Below are 16,204 nucleotides of genomic sequence, written 5' to 3'. Positions count from 1 at the left end.
AACACAAAACACTGAAAAAATATAGATTATATATTATACTGGGTCCAAACAAAGGAAAGGAAGGATGTATTTTCCCACATAATTGTAAGTAAAATAGAAAAGCATAGAATAAACTGAAGAAAAAAATGTGAGCAAGCATAAGAAAGATAAGCGTTGCTACTCTTAATGCCCACTAGAAAAGGGGCCAGAAGATATGAATAGGAAATTCATAAAATAAGGGCAAATTCCTACAAATGCCTAGTAGAAGAGGAAGTGGAAAACACAGCAAGTCGCCTGTCACTGCCAGGTTAGGACGCGTGCAAGGTGCTGGACCCCTATACTAACCTCTTTAATATATTCTCTCATCTAGTACTGTCAGTGACCTTATGTTTTCTCCACATTAAAAATGAAGATGTTAAGGATATAAGAGGTCACCCAGGAGTAAGCAGTTGCAAGAAATGGCCCCAGGGAGATGCATCACTAAGTGTTTAATGGTACTGTAGCTTTGCCCTTAAATGTCTTGATGTGATAACAATAGCACTGTTATGTTTCCAAAAGAGTCCTTGCATTTTGGATGGGATATAATGAAGCATTTATGGATGAAATACTAGGACGTCAGAGATTAGCCTCAAAATAATTCAGCATAGAGAGAGGAGGAACCCTCTAGAGAATGGGTGAAAAAAGATGACTGTGAATGATGCCCATGGGTGCCCATGGTATTATTTTCTCTATTTTATATAAGCTTTTCTTCAAAATAAGTTGGAACCTTCCACTAGGTTAAAAGGAGATTATAAAAACAAAAAACAAAAAAACCCAGCTAACTCTCAGACACTTGAGCAAATTTGTCTATGAAAAAAGAAAAAGATTTGTTTTTCTAGCTAAGGGAAAAGGCATGTGGTTTTCTTTTAGTTTCAAAAATATATGGATGCATGAGACAAGTGCTCAGGGCTGGTGCACTGGGAAGACCCAGAGGAATGGGCTGGGGAGGGAGGCAGGAGGGGGGATCGGGATGGGGAACACGTGTAAATCCATGACTGATTCATGTCAGTGTATGGCAAAAACCACTACAATATTGTAAAGGAATAAACCTCCAACTAATAAAAATAAATGAAAAAAAAATAAAGAGCTTTTCATTTTCCTGATTATTTGTCCTTTGGAAAGATTTGTAAAGATGTGAAATTATTAAAAATATTTATTAATCTTTTGATATATATGAATATTTACATAAACCTTATCTCACAATCTGTACCTAATTGTTTCCCAATAGCAGACTAATATGTCAGCATTCCAGCATATCGTGGACATAATTACAATCCAATAAGATAGAACTACATGTTTTGTGTTGAGATGTAATTGACATATAACTAAACTAGTTTCAGGTGTACGACATAATGATTTGATATTTGTATGTCCTGTGAAATGGTTCCCACAATAAGTCTGGTTGATATCCCTCATCATACATAGTTATCATTTTTCTTCCTGTAATGAGAACGTTCAAGATCTCATTTCTTGGCACCTTTCAAACATATAACACAGTATTATTAACTATATTCCCCACCCACCATTTTTAATGGTTGCCTAGCTTCCTATCGGAGAATGCAATGGCACCCCACTCCAGTACTATTGCCTGGAAAATCCCATGGACGGAGGAGCCTGGTGGGCTGCAGTCCTTGGGGTCGCTGAGAGTCAGACATGACTGGGTGACTTCAACCTTCACTTTTCACTTTCATGCATTGGAGAGGGATATGGCAACCCAGCCCAGTGTATTCCCCACCCACCCTTTTTAATGGTTGCCTAGCATCCTATTGGAGAAGGCAATGGCACCCCACTCCAGTACTCTTGCCTGGAGAATCCCAGGGACGGGGGAGCCTGGTGGGCTGCTCTCTATGGCGTCACACAGGGTCAGACACGACTGAAGTGACTTAGCAGTAGCAGCAGCATCCTATGGAAATTCCCTCATTGCTCAGAGAGTAAAGAATCTACCTGCAATTCAGGAGACCTGGGTTCGATCCCTGGGTCAGGAAGATCCCCTGGAGAAGGAAATGACAACCTACTCCAGTATTCTTGCCTGAGAATACCATGGACAGAGGAGCCTGGAGGGATACAGTCCATGGGGTTGCAAACAGTTGGACACAACTGAGCAAATAACACTAGCATCCCATTGGATAGAAGTATTATAGTTTTTAAACTAATCCTTGATTTTAGGATCTTTTGGGACTTCCCTGGTGGTCCTGCGGTTAAGACTTCACCTCCTAGTGCAGGGGATGGGGGTTCGATCCCTGGTCAGAGAGCTAAGATCCTACATGCCTCATGGCTAAAATTCCAAAACCTAAAACCAAAGCAATATTGTAACACATTCAAGAAAGACTTTTAAAAAATGGTCCATAAAAAAATCTTTAAAAAATATTAGGGAAAAAAGGGTCTTTAGGTTTTTTCCAATTTATTGCTTTTGCAAATGTGATGCATTCATCTGATGATTTGCCTTGGATAGGTGACTGGAAATAGAATTTCCAAGTTAAGCCATCTGAAACATCCTTCCAAATTCCCCTTAAGAAAACTTGTGGTTGTGACTCATACCATACTGGTTGAAGATACCAGCGAATGAAATATTTATTCATAGATAAAGAATTTCAGGCTCGTGTTTGAATTGTTGTTTTGGTCATCACAATGGAAAATTTCTTGTTTCATGCATTTTTGTATGCTTCAAAAGAGATGATCGACAAGATGGGGTGGGATATTTGGAGTCTTGAAGGACCAGGTCACACACTTCTGGGGGCTGGGGAGCAGCCGTGTAATTCCCAGGCCTGTCTCCCTGGGGCGTGCATGGGTGAGACCGTGTGCGCTATGATGCTGGTGGCCCTGGGGGGCGCGGTCTCCAGCAGTACCTTGACTTGATGGTGGGGCCGCTCCTCAGGTCTGGGCTCTCTTGCTGCCGCATCCAGTTGCATCCTAAAACCTTGACAACCCGCAGTATAGGGATGAGGAGAGGTACAGGGCTCCAAACAAATGAAGGGGAGGGCATCGAGGCACCGCGTCTGCCTGCTGCCCGCTCCGGTAGAGTAAGTTACTTACACAACAGCGATGTCACAACTCTGTTGTGTTTTCTCCTTTCCCTCCCCACCCCAGCTGAAAGAGGCCGAGGTCTTTGGTTTTAAGAGGAGAGGACAAAGATGAGTCAGATGGGCTGCCGTGGAGAGCTGCTCCCCTGTGAGGAGTGTGAGCCCCTAAAATTAAGGGGAGGCTTGCAATTGGAGGATGTCCCTGCCCTGCTCCGAAGTCACTGATTCTGAGTTAATTGTGTATAGCACAGGTGACAGGCACAGATATTCCTGAGAAGAGATGCTTGGGGAGGCTGTAGGTCTTATGAGTAGGTATTGACGTTAGCTTGTTGGGGAACTGGGTCATTCATAGAAATGTGGCCGGACCTAGAGACTGTCATACAGAATGAAGGAAGTCAGAAAGAGAAAGAAAAAATCGTATGTTAATGCACAGATGTGGAATCTAGACAAATGGTGCAGATGACCCTATTTGCAAAGCAGAAATAGACACACAGATGTAGAGAACAAATGTATGAACACCAAGTGGGAAAGAGAGGGTAGAAGGAACTGGGAGATTGGGACTGAAGCATATTCACTATTGATACTGTGCATACAATAGACAGGGCTTCCCAGGTGGCTCAGCGGTGAAGAAAAAGAAAAAACAAAAATATCTGCCTGCCAGTGCAGAAGCCTCAGGAGATGTGAGTTCGATCCCTGGGTCTGGAAGATCCCCTGGAAGAGGGCGTGGCAACCCACTCCAGTATTCTTGCCTGGAGAATCCCATGGACGGAGGAGCCTGGCGGGCCGCGGTCCAGAGGGTCACACAGAGCCGGACACAGCTGAAGTGACTTGGCGCGTCCAGAGTGACAAGTAGGAACATGCTGTACCGCCAGGGAGCTCTGTCTGATGCCCTGTGGTGGCCTGAATGGGAAAGTGCAGACGGGAGGCCATAGATGTATATCTGCCACGGATTCATTTCGCTGCACGGTAGAAACTCATACAACGTCGTAAAGTGAGTCTACTCCAATAAAAATTAATTTAAAAAAATCTGCTTGTTGGACTAAATCAACAATGCAAAATCCTTTCCTGGGGTGGGTGGAAAATAGCAGGACATGTACTCCAGACCTCCGTGTTTGAAAACCATTCCCTTCTGAGGTTTCCATCTTTTCCACTTGGAATAACATCAGTCAGCTGGGAAAATCCCCACAAACGACTGAATGAAGGAGAGGCAGGCTCTGTCCATCTCATTCAGGGAGGTGGTGGCCCCGGATCGGGGAAGGTTCCGCTTTGCTGATGGCAGAGAATCTGGAAAGGAATGGCTTGTCCTCAGGGCTGCTGGCCCCATCCCAGGGAAACCCCCAGCCCCCTGCCCCGCCCCCAATCACGGTTGGCAGGCCTCTGGCGCACAGCCTCTCCGTGAACCTCCCTTGGGAGGTAGCTGCCTGTCTGCCCCCAAGGACCAGAACTGACTTTAAACCCCCCTGCAGACAGACAAGGGCTTCCCTGGTAGCTCAGCTGGTAAAGAATCCGCCTGCCATGCAGGAGACCCAGTTCGATTCCTGGGTGGGGAAGATCCGCTGGCGGAGGACATGGCAACACACTCCAGTGTCTGGAGAATCCCATGGACAGAGGAGCCTGGTGGGCTACAGTCCGTGGGGTCCCACGACTGAAGAGTCAGACACGACCGAAGTGATTAAGCACAGAACAGCAGACACACAAGCTGCGGGAACACCCCCAGACCCCAAACCTGGCGTTGATGCAGGCGGCCCTCGAGGCATCTGTGTTGCTCCAAGTGTCCTGCAGGGGGAGCCCTAGCATTTTTAAAAATTCAATTTCAAGGGTTTCTGTGAAGGGTTGAAAGGTTGATTTGACACAAAGCAATGAGAATCTCCTGTTCCTGTTGCTCAGTTGTGTCGACAGCTCACTCAGGGACAACTCTCTCGGGCTTCCCCCCACCTCCCAGGAGAGTGGAGAAGGAATAGGCTCTTTCCATGAACCAAACACTCTTAACAGAGGTGGCCCATGGAATCTCTTCAGGCTTGGTGTGGTTGTTCCTTGGGGTGGGGAGTGGGGAGGGAAGCGGTCAGGCTGTTGCAGCGAAAAGGAAAAGAATTTTTTTTAAAGAATGAGTTTTGTTTTTTTTCTTTCCCTTTCCCAAGAACAAGATGATAAAGAGAACATTGAACAGACCTGACCATTCCTAGTTTTTTTTTTTTTTACTTTAACTGCTCCTTTTTTTCTCCATTTATTTTTATTAGTTGGAGGCTAATTACTTTACAATATTGTAGTGGTTTTTGCCATACATTGACATGAATCAGCCATGGATTTACATGTGTTCCCCATCCCGATCCCCCCTCCCACCTCCCTCCCCATCCCATCCCTCTGGGTCTTCCCAGTGCACCAGCCCCGAGCACTTGTCTCATGCATCCAACCTGCGCTGGCGATCTGTTTCACCCTTGATAGTATACTTGTTTCAATGCTATTCTCTCAGAACATCCATCCTCGCCTTCTCCCACAGAGTTCAAAAGTCTGTTCTGTACATCTGTGTCTCTTTTTCTGTTTTGCATATAGGATTATCGTTATCATCTTTTTAAATTCCATATATATGTGTTAGTATACTGTATTGGTCTTTATCTTTCTGGCTTACTTCACTCTGTATAATAGGCTCCAGTTTCATCCATCTCATTAGAACTGATTCAAATGAATTCTTTTTAATGACTGAGTAACATTCCATGGTGTATATATACCACAGCTTCCTTATCCATTCGTCTGCTGATGGGCATCTAGGTTGCTTCCATGTCCTGGCTATTATAAACAGTGCTGCGATGAACATTGGGGTGCACGTGTCTCTTTCAGATCTGGTTTCCTCGGTGTGTATGCCCAGGAGTGGGATTGCCTAACTCTCCATGTTTGCTTTTCTGCCCCCCAACTCTTCAGGAGCTGCACTTCACACCTATTATCCTTGGATTCTATGCCTAATATATCCTGTATCTGGTGTTTATCTTTACAACACCCTTCCCCCTGTAGTTAGATGTCAGAAAGTAGGCCCCAGAGCCACCGAACTGCCAGACTCAATTACTGGGTTACTGAATCCAGCCTATGACTGAAAGGGTGGAGGGAAGGAGCATGAGAGGCAAAGTCAGATCTGGGGTCGTCATGACACAGGTTGGAACAGGCTCAAATGGGAGAGAGCTCTTTAAAAGACAAAGTGAAGAGCTCGTGAATGACAAGCATCTAACTTTCAAGTTACAGAAGCACAGAGTCTCAGATCTGTCTTCTGGGTGGTCACTTAGCTTTGTGACCTTGGGCACATCGTTTATCAGATCTGGGCACTGGTTTCCCCATCTGTAACAGTGGGACAAATGATTCACCCTGCAGTGCTCTGGGAAGACTAGCTTTAGCATCCATAATGAAAAGGACAGAGGACCCCTGATGGAAAATGTTACTGATCTTTGTAACGTCATCCAAAGGAAAAGTTGACTTTCATAGAAAATTTCCCCAAAGTCCTTAAAATTAAAATTACATTACACTATAAAATTATATTACAAAGTATATTAAAAATTATTGATCAGAAGGAAGATTTCTAAATGAAACGTTTTAGAAATTTAACTATCAAAGAAAACCCGTGCTCGCGGGCTCAGTTGTGTTGACCCCATGGACTGTAGCCCTCCAGGTTCCTCTGTCCGTGGGATGTCCCAGGCAAGAATACTGGAGTGGGTTGCCATTTCCTCCCGCAGGGGATCTTCCTGACCCAGGGATCGACCCCGCATCTCTTGTCTCCTGCATTGGCAGGCGGATTCTACTTGCACACAATAATAAAAGATAAATATCTGAACTATGAAAAGAACTCCTAAATATTAAAGAGAGAAAACAACAGCAACAACAAATAGAAAGGTGATATAAACAGGAAAACCAAAACAGGACAGAGGCCAAGTGGCCCAGGCACGCAGGGAAGCCCAGTCTCAACAGCAGTGAGAGAAGTGCATGAAGTGGCAAGATGCTGCTCTGTGGCTGGCAGATCAGCAAAGTGCCAACACTGGCAAGATGCTGGGGCAAACGGAGCGCTCCTCCTCTTCTGATGACGCCACACGTTGGTTAAGATCACTGTGCAGAGAGTTTGGTAAAAACCAGCATAGCTGTCTAAGGTATGACCTAAAGACATAATCACATGTGCGAACAAAGACCCACGTGTAAGACTGTCACCACGTCCAAGGGTGCTCTGCTCCACGTAGGACAGGACAGTGAATCTGAGAGACAAGGGGTTGAGGCGAGGAAGAGCCTTTAACTGGGGAGCCAGCTGACCGAGAAGATGGCACCTCAAAATAGCCAACTTGTCAGGGCCTGGTTGCCAGGTTCTTTTATGGATCAGAAATGGGGGGTGGGGCAGGGAGGAGGGGAGGAAATAAAGTAAAAAGACGATGCAGCCCTTGCACTTGTCCCCTAGAAAGGCAAGCCTCAGATAGGGTGATGTGTTAGTTTCACTTCCTTACAGTCCTCCACAGGTGGGCGGCTCAGGTTATCTCCCAGGGCAGGCCATCCTGTGTGCTTATAAAAACAAAAAGGGTTAAAGTCACTGAAGTAGAGCCAGTGTAAATTTAAAATTAACCCTCCCCGCGTTAAAAGAATGCTTATTGTTGCATTGTTTGTAAGAATGGAAATTTGGGAGCAAACTAAATATACATACATATAGGAGAACACCAAAGCTGTAGTACCTTCCCCAGATCAACTCTTATTCCCAGTTTAAAAAGAATGAATCTGGGCTTCTCTGGTGGCACAGTGGTTTAAGAATCTGTCTGACAATGTAGGAGACATAAGAGGCGCAGGTTCGATCTTTGGGTCAGGAAGATCCCCTGGAGAAGGGCGTGGCAACCCACTCCAGTATTCTTGCCTGGAGAATCCCATGGACAGAGGAGCCTGGTGGGTATGGTCCATGGGGTCACAGAGAGTCGGACACCACTGAAGTGACTTAACCTGCACACACTCATGCAGTGTAAAGAAGAATGGTTCCTTAAGAGGAGATGTCCCCAGTGGCTTTGTTCATGCACTTGCAGGGGAAAGTAGGTCGATTGTGTCTCAATGTGACAGGTAGCTAGAAGGAGCAGAGCTGTAAAACGGGAGATTTGCTTCTGGAGAGGAGTGAGGGACTGACATTCAGGGTGGGCTGCTCTGGGGAGAGGGCATCGTGGCCCCACTTTGGGGGCAGTATATGTTCTCTGCACATAAGAGGGAGTGAAAAGTTAAATGAACGTGGGTGTTTGCAAAACCACATAAACGTGTCACAGGGCATGACACCCGGTAACTCAGTGACTGTGGGGGTTGATTTTCGTTGAGCATCTACTATCTTCCAGTCACTTAGCTCACTCCATCCTTGTCAGGTACATTTTGCAGATGCTAAAATTGAGCTTCAGAATTTAAACGTTTTTCTAAATACACACAATATTTGAAGGCAGTGTTAGTTGACTTAAAAATTCAATATGCCATGACGTCACTGAATGATGATTTTCCTCCTATTTTACTTCTTGTTCCTACACAGGACTTGGGTTTGTGGTGGACCACACTTTGGGTCTGACCTATACATTGTCTAACCCCTTCTTTGATCCCATTGAGAAACTCCTACTTGTATGTATATGGACCCTGTGGTCTATGACCCAGGCTCAGGCAATCTTAATAAACCATTGTCTTCACAGTTTGAAGATAGTCTTGAGACCCAGGATGGATGAACCAGAATCCTCCATGGTTCTTTTCAGCTAGAATAAGGGGAAAATTGTCTGCTTTCTTCTCTGTCTCTCTCTGTCTTTCTTTCTGTCTTGGAAGTGGGTTGCTAATAGCAATTTTTCTTCCCATAAACATAGAAACTGTCAGAATTAAGAAAGAATCATGCCCAAAGTGAAGAGCTACAAAGATAGGCAGAATCAGAGAAGGAGAAAAGAGTGCTGGAAAGAGAAAGCCTGACTCATGACCTTGTTGGAGATGCTGGATCCTGCTGCACCTGAATTCCCTAGAATGCTCAAGTTCAGGAATTAGATCTTCCTTCTTTCTGCTTAAGGTGGATGTCTGTTTCTTGCAATTGAAAAAATTCTGACAAATATAAGCCTCCTCAAGATTTTCAACTTATTCTTCAGATGTTTTTATTGATATCAACCATAAGCAATGCAAGTTTTCCTACAGAATAATATCTATTTCTCCTTTTTAAAAAAGGAGAAATAGGTTTGAATCTCCTTTGATGAAAGGGATTTGAGCCATTGTAAAATGACTCAATGGCTCAGAAGCAATTTTTAATGTATCAATTTGGTATAACTTGGCCAAATAAGTAGGCTTTTCAGATGGTTCAGTGTTGAAGAATCCACCTGCCAATGCAGGAGATGTAGGTTTGATCCACAAGTTGGGAAAATCCCCTGGAGAAGGAAATGACAACCCACTCCAGTATTTTTGCCTGGGAAATCCCATGGACAGAGGAGCCAGGCGGGCTATACTCCATAGCGACATGACTGAGCGGCTTAACAACAACAACACAAAACCTCACAAATGCTTTCGATAGCTGATAAAATGAAATGAAGCTGAGCCTCCAGCGGCATGCTTCCCTGGCCGTCCTTCCATATGCCTTCCCGCCACAGGTCAGGGTAGCTGAGTGAGAACTGGCCCTAGCTGCTAACATAGCAGCTTGGAGCAGATGGGTCTTTTATTACTGGATCTCTCCTGGGCAGCTGGCAGGCTAGTAAGAGACAGCACACCCAGGAGAGAAGTAGGACTGTCGCCGCTGTGTTTGGGTGGTCCAAATGATGCTACAAGACATGAGGACAAGCATGTACCAAGTGACGCAGCTTCCGCATGGCAACAGGCCAATCAGCCATGGAAACGAGGGCTGAGCACAGGGACCTTTACTGTGAGAGGGATGGCTGTCATCACAGGTCCGTCCAGCTCACGGATCCCGGAGAGGAATGTCCCAACTGTGAGCCTTTTCCATCTTGGTGCCAACCGGGCCAATTGGGATGCTGAAGGATTTTCCTTTTCATACCTGACCCAACCAAATAGAGAGGAGAAGTCTCTTTCTCTCCCTCTCTCTTATTTTCCCCAATGCCTGATGTAAAGACTACTTAAGTCACGGGATTTAGATAGGGCATCATGCAACGGGGTGACGTGCCAGAAGGAATCAGCTGCTGATGATGGTAATGGCTTGGTGTGCTGTCTTTTGTTCTGCTTGTTTGAAGGCGGGAGCTTAAGGAAGCTGCTGTCTGGGATGGCTCTAATAATCGTGCCTTTTATTTTAGCTGAAACCATGAGCTAGAATTAGCAGGGCACGATGCAGTTTTTTTTCTTCCTTCCTTTCTTTCCTTCTCCTTTTCTTTCTTTCTCCTCCTACTCATCATTCGTCTTCTTCATCTTCTTTTTTCTCTGTCTCTCTTTCTCTGATGTTGCTACCTACCATGTACGGGATAAATTGCAGAAATACAAAACAAATTCTGCAGAAAAATATGCAGTTGTTTCCTCTGGCCAGGAAGCTCTGATTCACTTACCACCTCGTCCCCAATACCTTGTGTGAATTCCCAGGTGAAAAGACAAGTCTGTTTGCTTCTAGTCGTTCCTGAACGAAAGAGTTAATTTATGTTTTGCTCCCAGGCTGGACTTACTAATATGATGCCTTCCTTTTTTTTTTTTTTTTAAGAGGAAAACAAACAAAAAACAACAAGCAAATATCGTAGAGAAGAAAGAATTGTAAGATCCCCACTGATGGGAGGTTGTAAGATCCCCACTGATAGGAAGAAGTTCAAAAGGAAACCACCAAAGATCAGAAAGAGATTTGGGTCATTGATGTGAAAGGGTAAAACATAAACAGAATGGGCAGAGGCCAGAGAGTTTTGAACAATAAAACATGAACATTTAGCGAAGGCTGCGATGGGAACCGTTTCTGCCTTCGAGATCACAGCAAAGGGTTATGTATAAAGACTTTAAACACCTCTCTAGTTTAAGTTTCTCTGTGCCTGTTTCCAAACAGACAACAAATCTGCCTTAAAAACAGAGCTATACACATCCCTTGTAACATTACCACTTTGTGTTTAAAAAAGATACTTCGACTGAGAACGATAAGCTAGTTTTAAGTCCCAGGGTTGGAGAGGAACAAAATATACCATCTCAAAACCTGCCTGTTTGGCTTAAGGAGAATATATTTTGAGCTGATTATTTTTAAGCCATGGGCAGATACAGGAGAGGCTCTGAACAGAGTAGAAATTAGCCTTTTCTAAGAGAAATTTACATTCATAAAGGAAGTCTCCATTTGTAAATCTACCCTCAGTACCAGAAAGAAGATGACTGTAAATCATAAGAAACTGGTCCAAGGTGAAGGCATCTAGTCATATCTGCCTTACAGCCTTACCCTTTTTCATTGTCCACTTACTGATGACTTCCCATAACTGTCCCCCACCTCCAACAGCTTTCTTGTGTCTTGAGCTGGAGGTGGTATTTACCATGGCAACTTCGGTCATTTCAGGGAGTTTACTAAGATTTCCTGGGTACCACCCATACAGAGAGTAGGTGTACATGTTATTCAACTTTAGTTTGTTTTTCTGTTGTGAATCTTTTTTTTTTTTTTGTCGGGGTGGTGGGGCGTGCTCAGTTACAGAACCCAGAGGGGTAGAAGGGACATTATTTTTCTTTCCTTTCAAGATTAAAACATGAATGAGACAACCAATCTTGAAAATAATCTGATTAAGAAATAAGTGGAAGAGTTTTCTGCATAAGATAAAGTATACCTCCTTCATCTAGAGGAATACCAGCTTCAATCTAAGAGTTTCTTTTATCAGTTCTCTTATTTACACATGATTTTAATGTGACATGAGAAGAGCAGTGAGGATGGGGGACAGGAGGTCGGGGAGAACTTTCTGGGAAATGTGACCCCTTATCAAACTGAAGCCAGAGCATAAAGCTGGAATGAGGGAGAGGCTGAGAGGTGAGTGAGCAGAGGGTGAATGGAAGGGAGTGAGTGGGAGCCTCAAGCAGGGCAGAGTGAGAGGTTTAGGATTTTGTACATAGCTTACATTTTCAAAGATTTCTCTTGTTTATAAATACTTGAGTAAAATTTTGAAAATGCCACACACACACACAAAAAGCATAGGATGTTTTTCATTCATAAATCTGGGCAGAAACACTGTCTATATTTTTATACTCTATGTCTTAATGGGCTCCCTCCGCCTACCAATGCAAGAGCCACAGAGACTCCAGCTCCATCCCTGGGTTGGGAAGATTCCCTGAAGGAGGAAATGGCAACCCACTCCAGTGTTCTTGCCTGGAAAATCCCAGGGACAGAGGAATCTGGTGGGCTACAGTCCATGGGGTCACTAAGAGTCAGACACGACTGAGCGTGCATTTACGTGTCTTAACATCTGGAAATGTGACCTACCCCTTACTATTATACTTATTATACTTTTTCCCCAACACTTTCCTAACTCTCCCTGTTTATTCATTAGTTTCTCAAGTTTCAACAAATTTCTAAAGGTATTTTGATTAGAACTGCCTTGGATTTATGCATTAATTTACATTAAAGCGAAGTTGCTCAGTCGTGTCCGATTCTTTGTAACCCCATGGACTGTAGCCTACCAGGCTTCTCCATCCATGGGATTTTCCAGGCAAGAATACTGGAGTGGGTTGCCATTTCCCTCTTCATAATTTACATTATGCCTTTTTAAAAACATGGAATGTCTCTCAATTCAATATTTGTTTCATGTTTAACATTGTGCTTTAATAATTTTTTTTTCTATGTAGATCTTTGCCAAAGTTTCTTAAAGAGTTCCTCTCCAGAAATTATTTTGTTTTTGTTATTATTGGAATTGTTACTAGGATCTTTTTTTAACCCCATATTTTCCAGCAGTTAATTCTTGACTAATGGGGTACTGTTGATTTTTGTATTTTTGTTTTGTAACTGGCTGATTCCTATTAGTTTTAACATTTGGGAGCAGATTTAACTATGCTTTTCCTACATAGATGCTTATGAAATTAAAAAATAATCTGAAAATAGTAATAGGTTTTTCTTTCCATTATGTATGGTACCTATTTCTTTTTCTTTAATTGTTAAAATGTCTAGAATTTTATTCATAGAAGTGAGCATAGATATGTTTCTATGTTTTAACTTTAGCTATGCTGTTGACTGTTGTTGTTAAGATTTTTAATTATTTTAGATTCAAATTGCTTTAAATACAATCATCTTTTAGTCCTAATTTACTAAAAGTATCGGAATGTGCTTGAATTTTATTATGTCTTTAGCATATATTAAGGTGATTATATACTTTTTCTTCTTTGACTTTTTGATTAAACGTATTAATATGTAACCTTGTATTAACCATTTTTGCATTCCTGAATGACGACTGTAATCTTATTTGCTGATACATTTCATTTATCAAATTTTATTTGGAATTTTCATTTATATTTACAAATGAAATTGATCTTTACTTTTTAAAACTCTGCCTGTAGATATTTTGCTGGCTTTATAGAAGGAATTTTGAAGCTTTCCATCTTTTATTGGCTCTGGAGTGTTAACATAGATAGGGAGCTCTTTCTTTTCTATAGATCTGAAGACTTTGCCCATGAAATTGTCTGAGTACAGTATCACTTTGATGGTGATTTTACACTGTATTTGTTATTTCTATCACATTTATTGATTAATTTGGTTACGAAAGTTTTCTAAATCAATTTTGCTAATTTATAATTATCTAGAAATTGTGGACATAAATTTATTGCCATGGAGAGATATAAATAAATTAATCCTTCTAAAAGCCCTTAGGTCCTAAATATATACATTATGGTTCTTTTTTCATCTCATTTGTTTCCTTTCACTTTCACTTTTCCCTCCTGCCTTTTGACCAAGCAGAGACGACTATCTCATCGTCTCCTTCCATTGTCTTGCTGTTGTCTGACTCTTTGTCACCCCATGGGCTGCAGCACACCAGGCTTCCCTGTCCTTCACCATCTCTGGGAGTTTGCTCAACTCTAGGAGATGTCCGTTGGATCAGTGATGCCATCCAACCATCTTATCCTCTGCTGCCCCCTTCTCCTGACCTCAATCTTTCCCAGCATTAGAGTCATTTCCAATGAGTAGACTCTTAGCCTCAGGTAGCCCAAGTATTGGAGCTTCAGTTTCAGCATCAGTCCTTTCAACGCTTGGATTTATTAATGCAAACATTTTCTCCTAGTCAATTAATTTCTTGTTCTTTTTATCCATAAGTATCTGTACCTTTCTTTTCAAATTTATCTGTGATTACTGACTTTTCTAACTTCTCAAGATAAACGCTTAATTAACAAAGAATTGCCCGCTCAGTAAAGCTTTCACCATACCCCAAGTTTGATATGTGATGTTCTTGTGGCTAATATTCAAGCTTTGATTTTTAAATTGTTTCTTTCCACTTTTACTGAGATTTAATTGACATAAGTTTAAGATGTTCAGCATAATGATTTGACTTACTTCAATCATCAGTTTAAGGTGTATAAATTTATATATATAAATATAAGTATATGTTTTAAAGTATAAGTTTCCTTATATAAATCATGGAATGAGTACCACATGTTTGGATTTTTTAAGTCTCGATTCCAATTTGAATTCAATTTTGATGACTTTCTTTTTTTCCTAGTGGTTCGGTTTGTTCACATGTAACATAGTTAATTATTTTTAGTTTTATTTCATCATAGTTAGAAAATTTATTCTTCACCATTTATAACATAATGTAATGGTAAATAATATCTTGGCACCCATTGTTGCAATCCCATTGGCATTAGAAGCGAGATGATAGATTTCCTATTTGCTACTTTAATGCTCAATTTGCACACTCTCAAATCATTTCACTCACAAATGGCTAAGTCTACAGGACTGAGTCCAGCCAAGCATAACTTTGGCACAGTTCAAAGTGCAGTCAGCGTACCTGTTGTGAATTGTGTGCGTGCATGTTTAGTCACTAAGCTGTGTCCGACTTTTTGTGACACTGTGGACTGTAGCCCGCCAGGCTTCTCTTTCCATGGGATTTCCCAGGCAAGAATACTGGAGAAGGTTGCCTTTTTCTTCTCCAGGGGACCTTCTGGACCCAGAGATCAAACCCAGGTGTCTTGATTGGCAGGTGGATTCTTTACCCACTGAACCACTAGGGGTCTTCCCTCTAGCTCAGTTGGTAAAGAATCTGCCTTCTCTGCAGGAGACCTGGGTTCGACTCCTGGGCCGGGAAGATCCCCTGGAGAAGGGAATGGCAACCCACTCCAGTGTTCTTGCCTGGGAAATCCCATGCACAGAGAAGCTGAGCGGGCTACAGTCCATGGGGTTGCAAGAGTTAGACATGATTTAGCGACTAAACCACCAGCCCTAGAAAGCCAGCACACCTGTCCCCAGAGGGCAAATGTGAAAGGCCCTCTCACCTATAACTGTCACTTCCTTCCCCAGCCCGGTTCTGATAAGGGTGCTCTGATAAGGGTGCTTCTGGTGGTGGAGGCCTGGACTACAGAAACACTGCACTCTGGGCTCTGTCGTAAGTACAGGGTGCTGGGGGTGACTGGGCGACTCTTGTCTAATAGAGCGCTGCTCTGGGGGGTCTCACGGGCAGGCGGCATTCCCTGACCTGGCAGCTACAAGGGGCTGAGGTGGGGGTCCATCTAGGGCAGCCTCCACTGTGGCCCGGAGCCCCCGTCTGCTCCAGTCTCTCCGGCCGTCATGCCTTCTCTTCCCCCCACAAGAAAGCCACTGCTCTTTTCTCATATCCCCGCATCTAGCCCGGTAAGGGAGGACCTTACCAGTGGTTTCAAGGTAATGTGATGTTTACGTGAGGATGGCCTCACAAGGAATCTCACGAGATGTCTTTTTTGAAAATGTGTTTATTTTTGGCTGTGCTGAGTTCATTGCTGTGCATAGGCTTTCTCTGGTGCAGGGGCTTGGGGCGGGGGTGGGACTACTCTCTAGCTGGGCTGTTTGCTCGAATTGTGGTGGCCCCTCTTGTTGCAGGGCGTGGACCTGAGGGCATGTGGGCTCAGAGGTTCTGGTGCAGGGGCTTCGTTGCTTCAAGGCGTGTGGACTCTTTCTGGATCAGGGATCACACCCACATCCCCTGCCTTGGCAGGCAGACTCCTGACCACTGACCACCAGGGAAGCCCCTAGGAGATGTCTTATTCTCACTTACATTAGGGCATAGTGGAAACTTCTCTCACTTAAGAGGACCATTCCC

The sequence above is a fragment of the Muntiacus reevesi genome, chromosome 3 (genome assembly GCF_963930625.1).
Source record: "Muntiacus reevesi chromosome 3, mMunRee1.1, whole genome shotgun sequence".
NCBI classification, from domain to species: Eukaryota; Metazoa; Chordata; class Mammalia; order Artiodactyla; family Cervidae; genus Muntiacus; species Muntiacus reevesi.
The sequence above is the reverse complement of the archived record's forward strand: the minus strand, read 5'-3'. Positions refer to the sequence as shown.